This window comes from Lolium rigidum, chromosome 1, assembly GCF_022539505.1.
Source record: "Lolium rigidum isolate FL_2022 chromosome 1, APGP_CSIRO_Lrig_0.1, whole genome shotgun sequence".
Lineage (NCBI taxonomy): Eukaryota > Viridiplantae > Streptophyta > Magnoliopsida > Poales > Poaceae > Lolium > Lolium rigidum.
Genome location: NC_061508.1, coordinates 333,818,204 through 333,830,320, shown reverse-complemented (window position 1 = coordinate 333,830,320; position 12,117 = coordinate 333,818,204). Strand labels below are relative to the sequence as shown.

The 12,117-nt window shown below is 45.8% G+C and overlaps 1 long non-coding RNA gene across 1 annotated transcript; it reads right to left on the bottom strand.

The window, feature by feature from the left end:
* Window positions 1-3,903: 3,903 nt before the first annotated feature.
* On the bottom strand, window positions 3,904-5,247 carry LOC124700186. The gene is made up of 2 exons (XR_007001669.1): window positions 5,123-5,247; window positions 3,904-4,496 (listed from the first exon to the last, which is right to left on the bottom strand). It is a non-coding gene; the product is annotated as an uncharacterized LOC124700186 (long non-coding RNA).
* Between the last annotated feature and the right edge of the window lie 6,870 nt (window positions 5,248-12,117).

The following is a 12,117-nucleotide window of genomic DNA, read 5'->3' as shown; positions in this document are numbered from 1 at the left end:
CCAATCCTAAGTAGTTTCCTAAATTCTCTTCAATTATGTGAAGAGATACACAGCTGAAAACCAAGTCTTGAATATACTTTCTCCAAGAAAAAAAAGACTTGAACATACAAAGCTACCAAAGCAACTATTACGGAAGCACTTTATGTCAATATATGCAAATGAACATCATTTCCTTAGAGTAATGTTGGTTGCAGACATGAAAATCATCTCTTATATCCGCGGCAACGCACAGGAAATCAACTAGTTGTTTATGTGCCTACGTACCGCACAAAAGAAAAACGTAATGACGAACTCATTCCAACATGTACAGCGTGGTCTTCCTGTCTTTAGCCATAGCCCATACTAGTATATAGATCTGAAATTCCAGGTGCTCACGTGTTTCTGGCTTCTACAGCATTTCTGGACACCATGGTTTTGGACGACATTCCTACTCATTTGACGGCCCAACGCTGGAAATGCAAGGGCCATGAAGCCTTAGCCGTAGGTGGCAGCCGTGGCCAACGCCTGAAGTTAGCCCATTTATTGACGCACTGACGGCCCAACACTGCAAATGCAAAACTCAGCAAGCCCTGTAGCCCTGACGCGCCTGAGAAGACGCATCGACGCAGGATCGCTGCTAGGCGGGCCCGACAAAACATCCGCGAGACGCGAGCGGACACTTTTCGCGTCCGTGCAGCGTCCGCCGAGACGCATCCGAGGCGCATATTTGGGCCAGATTTGCATCGCCGCGGACGCCCGATCACTTTGCGTCGCCTCGGTGGAGAAGGGTTCAGACGATCACAGCGGACGCAAACGGTGGCTCAGTGTTTGTTTGCGTCGCCCGGTTGGAGATGCCCTTAGCCCGTAGGTGGTAATGGTAACGCGTGAAGATGTGACATAGTTAGCCCATTTATTGACGCAAGACGGCCCAACACTGGAAATGCACAAGTCACGAAGCCGTAGCCCACGTTCACTCCCCTTCCTTCCTCCTCGCTGGACGGCGGCCGCCGCACCACCGCCGCCGCCATGTCGATCCCGGCGGATCGGTCGCTTCCGCCGGTGGAAGGCCGCGCTTCAACCCGTGCCCGTACGCGGAGCAGAAATCACCATCCATTATAGCCGGCTTCCTCTTTTTACGGATTGCCTGACCTCCCCTCCATCTGTGTCTGTGCAGATACTGCTCCGCCTCCTCCAGCGAGACGGCGGCCGAGAGGATCACCGACGACCTCCTCCTCGAGATCCTCCCGCGCGTGCCCGCCAAGTCGCTCTGCCGCTTCAGGTGCGTCTCCAAGCACTGGCTCGGCCTCATCGACCACCCCGACCACCGGAAGAAGCTCCCGCAAACACTCGCCGGGTTCTTGTACAACAAAGGTTTCACCAGCAGCAGCCCGGAGTCCTTTTTGGTGCCGCCTATCCTCCTCACCAGTGTCTCGGGGAGCCCCTGCCCTCCGACCTCAACCTCCGTCGCGTTCCTGCCCAAGTACACGAGTGTTGATGTCTTGGACTGCTGCAATGGCCTCTTCCTCCGCCGCTGGTATGGCGTCTCCACCAAGATTGGAGAATTCAGCTACTACATTGTGTGCAATCCAGCCACGGAGAAGTGGGTCGTGTTGCCTGGCTCCGGCCAGGGCACCTACGATGTGCTCGTCGCACTTTTTTGGCTTCGATCCCACCCACTTGAACCGAACTGAAGCGGTTGGATCCCACCCACTTGTTGGAGCAGGCCTGGCCCAACTCATCACGCACGTAAACCTTTGTTTCGGTCGCATCCTCCCGCGCGCGTACTGTATGCCTACCTAGTCCTACTGCGAACGACACAAGGACGGAGCCGCGCATAGAGTACGTGCTCCTTTTGCTTCTCTCGTGCGTGACGTGACTTATACGTAATTCATCATCATTTCATTTATTGGCGCGTGACTTAATGTACGCGGCCGGCCGGGAATCCATGCGTTCGCTGCCAAATCAAACCATCTACTCTCGCTATTTCTATTGGGGGAGTAGTATTTCTTCTTCTCCCCTGGCAGCCAAAATCACCAGATAATCGCCCCCTTTTTTCATTTTCGATTTCGGTTACCTCTTTTTTTCCCCTACCCGACCGGCGGGCGACCTTGTATATCTTTTCATCACCATACTCCAAAGTCACAAACAAAAACTCACATTTTCTCCTCGCTAATCAATTAATTAATTAACCCGGCCACGCTATCCTACTTATTTGTCTCGACAAACCAAACGGCCGCCCGGCAATTCATTCATCACACCCTACTACTCCTACTACTACTAGTCCTTAATTAACGTTTGTTGACCAGACGACTCGCACGTTTCTTCTTTTTGTCAGACCATCCAATTTCTCCTCTCCATCCAACATCCCAAGCCCTGATATACACTTTTGCCCCGCTATGAAGCCACAACAACCGAACCGGTAAAACTGGAGAGGGTAACCTCTTTATTTACAAAACTGATAAAACAAAATACAACGCAAGAACCCAAACTTGCCACCGAGGACATTGGCACGAAAACCGAGTTCAATCAAGACTCCACGACGAGACGCCCCCAAGAGGCCGGGTTACGACGCACCGCTCCGCCGTCATCGAGACATCGAGCCCTAGGGTTTTCACCTATAGTAGAGCTGTACCGCAGGGCAAATGCCCACAACGACGCCCCCAAAGAGGGTTACGACGCACTACGCCACCATCATCGAGACCGCGAGGTCTAGGGTTTTCACCTGAAGTGAAGTGGTACCGCGGAGGGCGGATAGCCCCCCAACAGGGTTACGACACCCGCAGGCATCGCCCCCATTGGCGCCGACGTGCCTAAGATACATGTGTATCTAGACAAATCTGCCACATCTTTTTCTGAGACTGATGGAGTAGAAAAACTCGTATTTGTAAAAAAAATGGGCTGCACCTACTTTGTTGTCGCTCCCCTCACATGACATCCAGCTCGCATAGCAAATACAGTAACAATTAACAATGCACTCCCTCCGTCCATAAATAGATACTTATTATAGATGTGTTTAAGTCTTGAACAAAAAAAAACTAATAAAAAACAAAACTAGCTAAACCTGGACAAGTATAACACATCTATTTCTGGAGATGTAATAGTAGTAGTACTTGGTATATATAAAGAGGTGCTTTACATTCTTGCAACTCACCTCAGCAAAAAACACCATAAACTGGGGCAATTATTGGTCAAACAGAAAAAAAAGGCAAGCCATAGGCTTGCAGCCGCGCTCCAGGCGGCACACTCCCCTGCAAAAGAACTAGCGCATTTGTCAAACAGAAGAAAGGCAAACCGACAACAAATACTAGCACCAGCGCAATCAAAACACCGATCGATTTCATCCTTGCCCGTTTTCATCGAACAAGACCAAATTACGGCCAGGCAAAAGGCAAACGTTGATTACCAAATGCTACATTCCACATGCACAGTTGGTAACAGCAGCGCAAGTCAGCTACAAATCCATCTTTCGAGATGAACAGCACCACATGTATCAAAATGGAGAACTCAACAAACCCATCTTTTCACAGCAATCTCCAACACATTACACAAGGGATATTCTAGTAGAGAGTCAGATCATGGAAATCAACACTGGATCCCATCATCTCTTAAAGGAGAGCACTGCACATACACACCAGAATTCCTAAGCAAGTTAATCGGCTACAAAATTATGTGCGTGTAATGCCATGGGATGTATCAACTACTGAGTTACTATAAGATACTAGATAGATGGCCAGAAAAAAAACACCATCACCATAGTTCAAAATACAGGTGGTTAACATCATAAGCTATGGGCAGAAATCAACCTTTCCATAAGCAATGAACACAAACAGGCAACACATTTCATCTTTAATACGTCTGCATTATGTGTTGAATCCAAAAAAGAGCACAAATTTCAGCAAGGAATTGCCTCACACAACACAGCAATTTCAGCAAGACTAAGACATATGTTTCAACCGATTTCACCATACCAAGTCAAGCATAATAAATAATCAATGATGCCCAACACCTTTACATCACAGCAATGTAGTAAACAAAATAAAATCTTGGTGGAGGAGAATCAATAGCCGCAAACATACACAGTGCAGTCCAAGGAAAATAGGGACTACTCGAGAGAGAAAGAGAGACCTTCAGGGTGACCCAGTAGTGTAGGAGACGTCCAAGTCGAAGAAGGCAGGGGCAGCAGGGCGCGCTGGACACCGGCAGCAGCAGCAGAAACTTACTCGCCTACAATCTCCTTGGCTCCAACTTCACATGCTGAGGCGCAGCAATTTCCGAGACCATCTATATGCCTTGCCACATAAAATGAGACCAAATTGACTTCCTGTACCTAATAAGAGATGCAGCTACAAATGTAGACGAGACCAGAATCCTAGGTCCACAAAAGAGGCATATCAGAACAGGAACATGACCTTGACGATGAAGGCGGTTCACAGAGCAGAAGAAGGTTGCTCCTGGACCGGCGAGTGTGCTGCTCTGAGATGTACCCACCAATCTCTCCAGCCCATCCACTCATCCAGCTGCTCAAGAAAGAACCAGTAGCGAATGGAATAAGTGAACTTTGAAACATACTACATTTAACTAGCAGGTAGCAACTAAAGCTAGCTCCTGTCATGCTAAAGCTGGAACAGTAATGGCTGATATCCTCCTATCTAAAACAAAAATTTAATCATTTTTCACATACCTAAGGTTTCAGCAAGAAACTACAACAGTATTGAATATTTCAGCTCAGCGACTTCAGTCAAGTAATTGGGTGCAGACAAGTACAGCTCTCTAACACCAAAGATTGCATGATTAATATACTCACATGAAGCACACCATTGCAACTCGATATCCTTTACAAACCAGAACGTGGGATTAAATTGTGGTCACAAATCAGATTGCTTTTCTGTACTGGTAACAGTTTGGATACCAAAAAAAAAATGCTAAATGGCACCGACCAAATCTTCAGTCATGCCATATACGAAGCCTGAACCAATGTCAATCGCCACGGCAAGAAGGCCATGGCACACAACAATGAATGCGTGGTTTCTCTACCTCAAATAAAAAATGAATGCGTTGTTTCTCAACTGCTAGCATATTCGACATGTTAAAAAAAATCCGATTTTTTTGCAAGAACACACAGGGAGGAGGAGAGGGGCCTCACGGGCAGCAGCTTGAGCTGGAGATGGTCGGCATCAGCAGCACGGAGTTGTGGCCGGAAGCAGGAGCTTCGGAACGTGGTCGCCGACAGCAGCTACGAGCAGCAGCTCGTGTAGGCAGGGACTGCAGACCTAGGCGCCGGCGAGCTCCACCGCGGCACCGTCCATCGAGGCTGCTTCGTCGGGGAGGAGCCGCGGAGGGGCGAAGAGGGAGGATGGGCACCAGGCCGCGGCCCGGGCGACAGTGGGAGCCTGGCCGCCGGCGAGGAGGGCACCGGAGGTGCGGCTCGATCTGGATCGGGTCGTGCGCAGCGGGTGAGGGAGAGAGGTGCTGGCTGAGGTGTTGGCCGGAGTTGGGAGGCAAGGCTCAAGGCTCACGGGATGGAGGAGATCGAGAGGAGAGGAGGGAGGCTGGAGGGGACGCAGAGCTCCACATTTCGTCTCCCCGATGACGGCCTAAAGTTCTGGTCCAAAACTAAATTCGTTTGGCATACAAGGGAATTTTTTGTTTTTAGCATACAAGGGAACTTAATAAATATTAATACAAATGTCATGTACCTGCATGCGATACATGTCTCTCTCTTCGATCAAAAAGTACAGTATGTATCTATCTCTTGCTACCAAACTAAAATATAGAGGAGCTAGGTCTTAACAAACCCGGTGTAGTGGAGCAAACGAGTTTCTGATTGTGCTTCACCGGATGTACATATCACGGAGTTGTGATTGATGAATAACCCGATTGATCGCATGGATGGAAATCTCGGTGCCGAGATCGTCATGTGCGTCTAAGGGTTTGAGTCAAGGTGTCTTGGTTCATCGAAACGGGGCCGCGACGATGGAAACATGAGCGATATATTACGTCGCTAGGTTTTTGGAAGTCCCACGTGAATTCTATATATGAACAACATCATTAGCTATTCTATTTTTTTGGAAGAAACCCCATAAGAGCAAGTATAATAAGGCTGACTCAGCAGGCTATAAAAATTAAAATAGTGTTATTTTGCTTAGGTGGATGAGAGAGAAGTGGAGAGAGAAAAGAGATGGGCTCTCATGCAAGAGCTAGCTCTTGCACGTGCTCCTAGGCACTTTGTGAGTATGTGTGGTGGGCCTTTTATACATAAAGTTATCAATCCTTAAAGCCAACTATTGTACAAGTTAGCTATAAGCTGACTATAGCTGGCTTTATAGCCAGCACTCAGCTGCACTATTAGAATTGCTCTAACTTGTTCCATTCCCTCCTCACGGTACCGGTTGACTTCAACCAAGCAAGAAACCATTTATTCTTTGACTCCATGAATATGGTGGAGCCTTGAAATCAACCTCAGGTGAAATGCGCTTGTGGATGAGTGCATGTTAATTACCATAATGTAAGTTTGCATTGTGGATGAGTGCATGTCCAAAATCAACAATTCAGAAACCATATTGTAAGTTTGCATTGGATTACTAATGGAGTGCCCACAATATTTCTCACTTCAAGCTCTCCTTAAATGCCTCACTTATCAAAATGGACGAACAAAGAGGATTAGTTGTCTTCCAATCTGGTGCAGAAATTTTGGTGTAAACTCCGCAATGACTGGCTCAACCTCGGCCTCAACGGACTTCGCTCTGACCGGCTTGTCCACCACATCGATGTACTTCGCGTTGGCCACCGTGTGGGTCCTCTCCAACCGGTGATGACATAGCCACACCCGCAACACAATAGAGGTCGAGGCTAGCGAGGTAGGGGCGGCGTCGGGTATCATGCGGCATGGCGGCGGCGAACTAGTACTAGTACTTGGTAAGTGAGAAAAAAGAGAGGACAATATAATTTGGGCCGCCCATGTTAGGGAGAAATGGGCTAATACGACTTGTCTGTGGTTGTTCGCGTGTCCACGATATAGATCTAAATGAACATTTTTTTCCAATTTGGGTGATAGGGCTAGAATTTCCCTTAACTGCTCAACCGACACGACTTGACTCGCCCTAGCTTGGCTCGTGTTGTTACAAGCTTGATTCGTAGTCTCGTCATGCATGTTTACTGCTTCAATAGCATGGCCGATTGGTATGTGGCGATTTTAATTAATTTCGCAATTTTTTTTCAATGGGTTATTAATTATTGCTCTAGTGCAACGAGTTACTACTTGTATAGCATAACTTTTGACGTGACACGTATCAACCGATCGGGGAAAATTTCACCAAGGACACAACCATACCAAGATTAGTGTGAGAAAATCTTTGTGGTGACAGAACTGAAACTCTAGTAGTAGGAGTAATACACAATTCCGTATCTCATTTCCTCACATTCATTATGACGATTAATTAGGCAATACCAAAAGTCGGGCTATTTCCACCGAAAATGTAGTACTACTCGGTCATGCACTGGTCCAAATTAATCGCCATAATAATTACTCACAATTTATTTCCTTTCCATTTTCCAATACTCCCAAGTAATTGTGCAGTAGTCCTTTCGTCTCCGTCCCGCACAAGTTGGAAATCAACCACAATTCCTCTCCCATTCTCCGTGCCCTCGTCTCTACCAACGCCACCACCGTGCCCGCTCGATTCCGGCCTGCTCCGGCGAGGCCACGCTGCCGCTGCCGCTGCCGAGCCTCTCCTCCTTCTCCGCCGACTAACCTTCTTTCTGCATCCTCCCCGACGAACCCTAGCCCAGGCGCTCAATTCCGCCTACTCAACTCCCAATGCAGCCCCGCCGCCCCGGAGAACGGACCTCCCCGCCGCACGCCGGGAGCCCTGCTGCCCATCCTGCAGTGGTAACGAGCGTGGCGACATGACAGTGTAGCTAGACGCGCGCTGGCCGTGGCCGGCGGTAGCAGCGGGGCCTGCCAGTCGCCTCTCCTATTTTTTTATTGCCGGCCGTCCATGGGGAGTTCCTCCCGGCCACCTCCCCGACATACTGCCGGCGGCGACGTCTCCGATCTCCGACCTCCTGCCGCCGGCCACCGCTCTGACATGTCGCTGCCGGCGTCATCTCAACAAGCTACTGCTAGGTGAGCTACCTCTTCCCCTCCTGCATCCATTAAATTTTTTTCTTGTTGGGTTGATTGTGCAGCCATTAAATTGAGCATGCACATATACGGTAGATCGAAATCCCTTTCTTCAGTAAATCAAAAAGTTCAATCGATTGGTTAATTACACCAGCAACCTGAAGCTAGTTCTGTACGTGGCTGCTAGCTACTTCTGTTGATGGAACATTCAGATTGCTTGGCTACTCAAAGTTGGTTAATAATATATGGTTTTACAAGGTGGACCGGCGTGCGGCTAACTCTCTGATCATGCTTGCCCTTAGGTCGCTATGGTTAGAACGGAATGCGCTGTGTGTTTGAGGGGAAGCTCACTCCAGTGGCTACTACGTTGAGTACCCTCCTCGATGAATGGCGTGCATGGGTACTGGCTAGAGATAGGGGTGGGTCGGAGGGAGGTTGAGTGCAACCCCTTGGCCTTGGCCTAGGCGTTGGCAAACAACCAGAGTGGCGTTGGTGAGTGTTGCACTTGGTGCTTGTAATCTCGGTGGCTTGGACATCTTGGTCCGTTTTCTGAGTTTAATACAATGACACGCATAACTCCTGCGGGTTCTCAAAAAAAATATGGTTTTTGGAACTACCATAAATTGCTCTGTCTAGCAAGCATGAATAATGCCCTTCAGCTAACCGTTCCAGCAAATCAGGCTGGTGTAGGGAGTAGAGAAAGCTTGTACGGAAGATGGAAATCCGTTTCAATCATTCATAACTTCTCATGTGCATAGACAGTAGTAGATGTATATGAAATAAATGTGCTCACTATTTTGATTGTTTGCTGCTTGTTAAATAGGCTTCGGTGTTTAAATTCTACAGCAAAAGACGGCGACCACCTCCCCGAGCACTTGCTGCCGGTGACATACCTGACCACCTGTTGCCTTCCACCTCCAGAACAACCTACTACCGGTGAGCTCCATCTTCCTGTCCTGCATCTATTCTTCTTGATAAAAGAATTGTTTTTTTCCTGTTCGGTTGATTGTGGAGGCACTAGTTTGAATGTGCAGGTATGCAGTAGATGGAAATCTGTCTCAGTAAATCAAAACGTGATGTGTGCATAGGCAGGTCTATACTTGCATATTTTCGTGTTATGCGTCTATAACATGTAAGATGAGATATGGATTTGTATGTGTATCGGTTTTAATTTGGTCAAATGGATATTGCTTTGTCCAAAGGAAAGGTACAGGGTGGCCTGAATGCATGGTTTTAGATGAAATCATCTTCAATTATAAGTCTGACATGTATGGACGGATTTAGAGCAATGCTTGGTTTTTCTTTTACGTTTCTCTTTGTGTTGCAGTCTTGTCCAATCTGCTTCGAGGGCATCTTTTACGCCTCAGTGTCTGCTGCACAGTTCACATCATTTTTCTGGGTTCAGTATATTTTGTTGTGTAGCTTTAAGTTTTGTCATCTGTTCAGTTGGTGTTCCAGTGTTCCTCCCAATAGTCTTAAGCATATGGTCATCTGGCTATTAAAATTTTGGGTTGGAATATATTGTCTTATTCTGGAACAATTTGCCACTCATCTCATTATTTACTTTCTTACATCAGTGGAGCATTTGAGGTATAATCTTGTTCCACAATTGTTACCTAGGATTATCTTTGGAGAAAAAAATGTTATCTTTGAAAACAAGAACTACCTACCCCTTTTTATCAATATTGTGAAACTTGTTGGATCAATAGGGCTGCTAGCTACTTCTGTTGATAGAACATTCAGATTGCTTGGCTACTCAAAGTTGGTTAATAATATATATGGTTTTTTGAACTACCATACATTGCTCAGTCTAGCAAGCATGAGTAATGGCCTTCAGCTAAACGTTCCAGCAAATCAAGCTGGTGTAGGGAGTAGAGAAAGCTTGTACGGAAGATGGAAATCCATTTCAATCATTCATAACTTCTCATGTGCATAGACAGTAGTAGATGTATATGAAATAGATGTGCTCACTATTTGCATTCTTTGCTTCCAGTTATGCATAGCCTGCAGTGCTGAAACCATGGAGAAAAAGACGGTGACTTCCGGCCATCCCAGAACACCTGCCCATCGGTGACGTCCCTGACAAGCTGCTGCCGTTCACCTCCCCAACAAGCTACTAATGGTGAGCTTCATCTTCCCCTCCCACATCTGTTCTTCTTGCTAAAAATGGATTTTCCTGTTCGGTTGATTGTGTAGGCAGTAGCTTGGGTGTGCACCTATGCAATAGATGGAAATCCCTTTCAGTAGGTATAATGTGATGTGCGCATAGGCAGGTCCATACTTGCATATTTTCCACGAAACATCTTAGATCATAAGATATGGATTTGTGCTTGTATCGGTTTTCTTTAATTTGATCAAACAGATATTGCTTTGTCTCATGGAAAAGTACGGGGTGGCATCAAATCTTCTTCAGTTACAAGGCTGACATGTATATATGGATGGATTTAGAGCAGTGCTCTGTTTTTCTATTTTATGTTTCCCTTCATGTTGTAGTCTTGTCCAATCAGCTTTGACGGCATTTTCTACACCTCCTTGTATGTTGCACAGGTCATCATTTTTCTGGGTTCAGTGCATTTTGATTTGTAGGTTTTAGTTTTTACATCTGTTTAGTTGGTGTTCATCCCAATATACTTGAGCATATGGTCAATTGATTATTAAATTTTTAGGTTGGAATATGTTTTCTTATTCTAGAACAATTTGCCACTCATGTATCTTGTAATTTACTTTCTTACATCAGTGAAGTATTTGAGGTATAATCTTGCCGCACCATTCTTCCCTTGAATTATCTTTTGAGAAAGAGATGTTATCTTTGAAAACAAGACGTACCTACCCCTTTTCATCAGTATTGTGCAACTTGTTGGATCTATAGGTGTACCTTTCCTATTATTGAAAGTCTTCTTCCTACAGTATATAAGTGCACTTTCTAGTTGAATGGCGAGAGGTACTTCATGTGTTTGAAATTTTAGGATTTCAAAAAATCCATCTCTATTTTGACATAATCATTTATGGCTCACACCAACTCTTTTGGATGCAAGAGGAACATGATTGAAAATATAAAAATAATCTAATGTATGAATCAAGACATGTACTGCAGGTCAATCAAGTGGCATTTGTTGTTTTAGTTGTCACTGGCATTTGAATATGTGTTTCTAACGACCTTGTTTGCCTCTTAGTTTTTGTATTACCCACTTATGTAACTACTACTTGTTTTATCCACCGGTTTTACATATTTGGAGTTCAGATTGGTTAGTGCCAGCTATAGCCTATAATTTGAGGAAATATTGACCTTGTTATCTGTCTACTAGCCATGCCTCCTGTAGACTGTAGCAAAGATTGGTTACTAGCCATGCTTCCTGTAGATTTAGGATCTGCTGCTGTGCATTTGATCTTATAGAAAATATTTAAGATCTTGTTAAGTAGTTATCTCTCAATGGAATTTTCGGTACTGATCTTGACATTCAGGTGTACGGCCAGATCCTTACTTATTTGTTGTTTTGTTTCATGTGAGCATAATTGCAGCTCTAGCTGTTCACTTTGCAGCAACTTCTAATATCCAAATGAGGAATAATAGCTGAAACTTTTGAACACACTAGTTGATTCCCTCTGTTATAAATAAATCATCAAACTTTGTTATGCTAATATTGGCATTCTCTGGCTATGTTTTCTTTAACATGATAAATGAATGACCGAACTAAAATTATGTTGGTTGTTGATCCATGTATTCTCAGTTTCTTTGTATATATTGCGCCTAGCTCTGTTGGGGTATGGAATACAAAGTTCAACTACTATTTAGCATACCAAACTCTGAACCGTCTATGAAATGCACAAGAAATCATTAAACTGAATATTTGTATTGACTCTACTGCATTCTTTTTTGGGCATGGGCAAAATGGACGGGTCGGTCTAATCGGTGGAGATAATGTGCAAGTTCTCAGAGCAGCACGCCCGCTGGTCCCGTACCTCCTCCGCCGCCAACGTTGTTGCTGTCAAGGTCCTGTTTCTCCCAGAGCTGATGT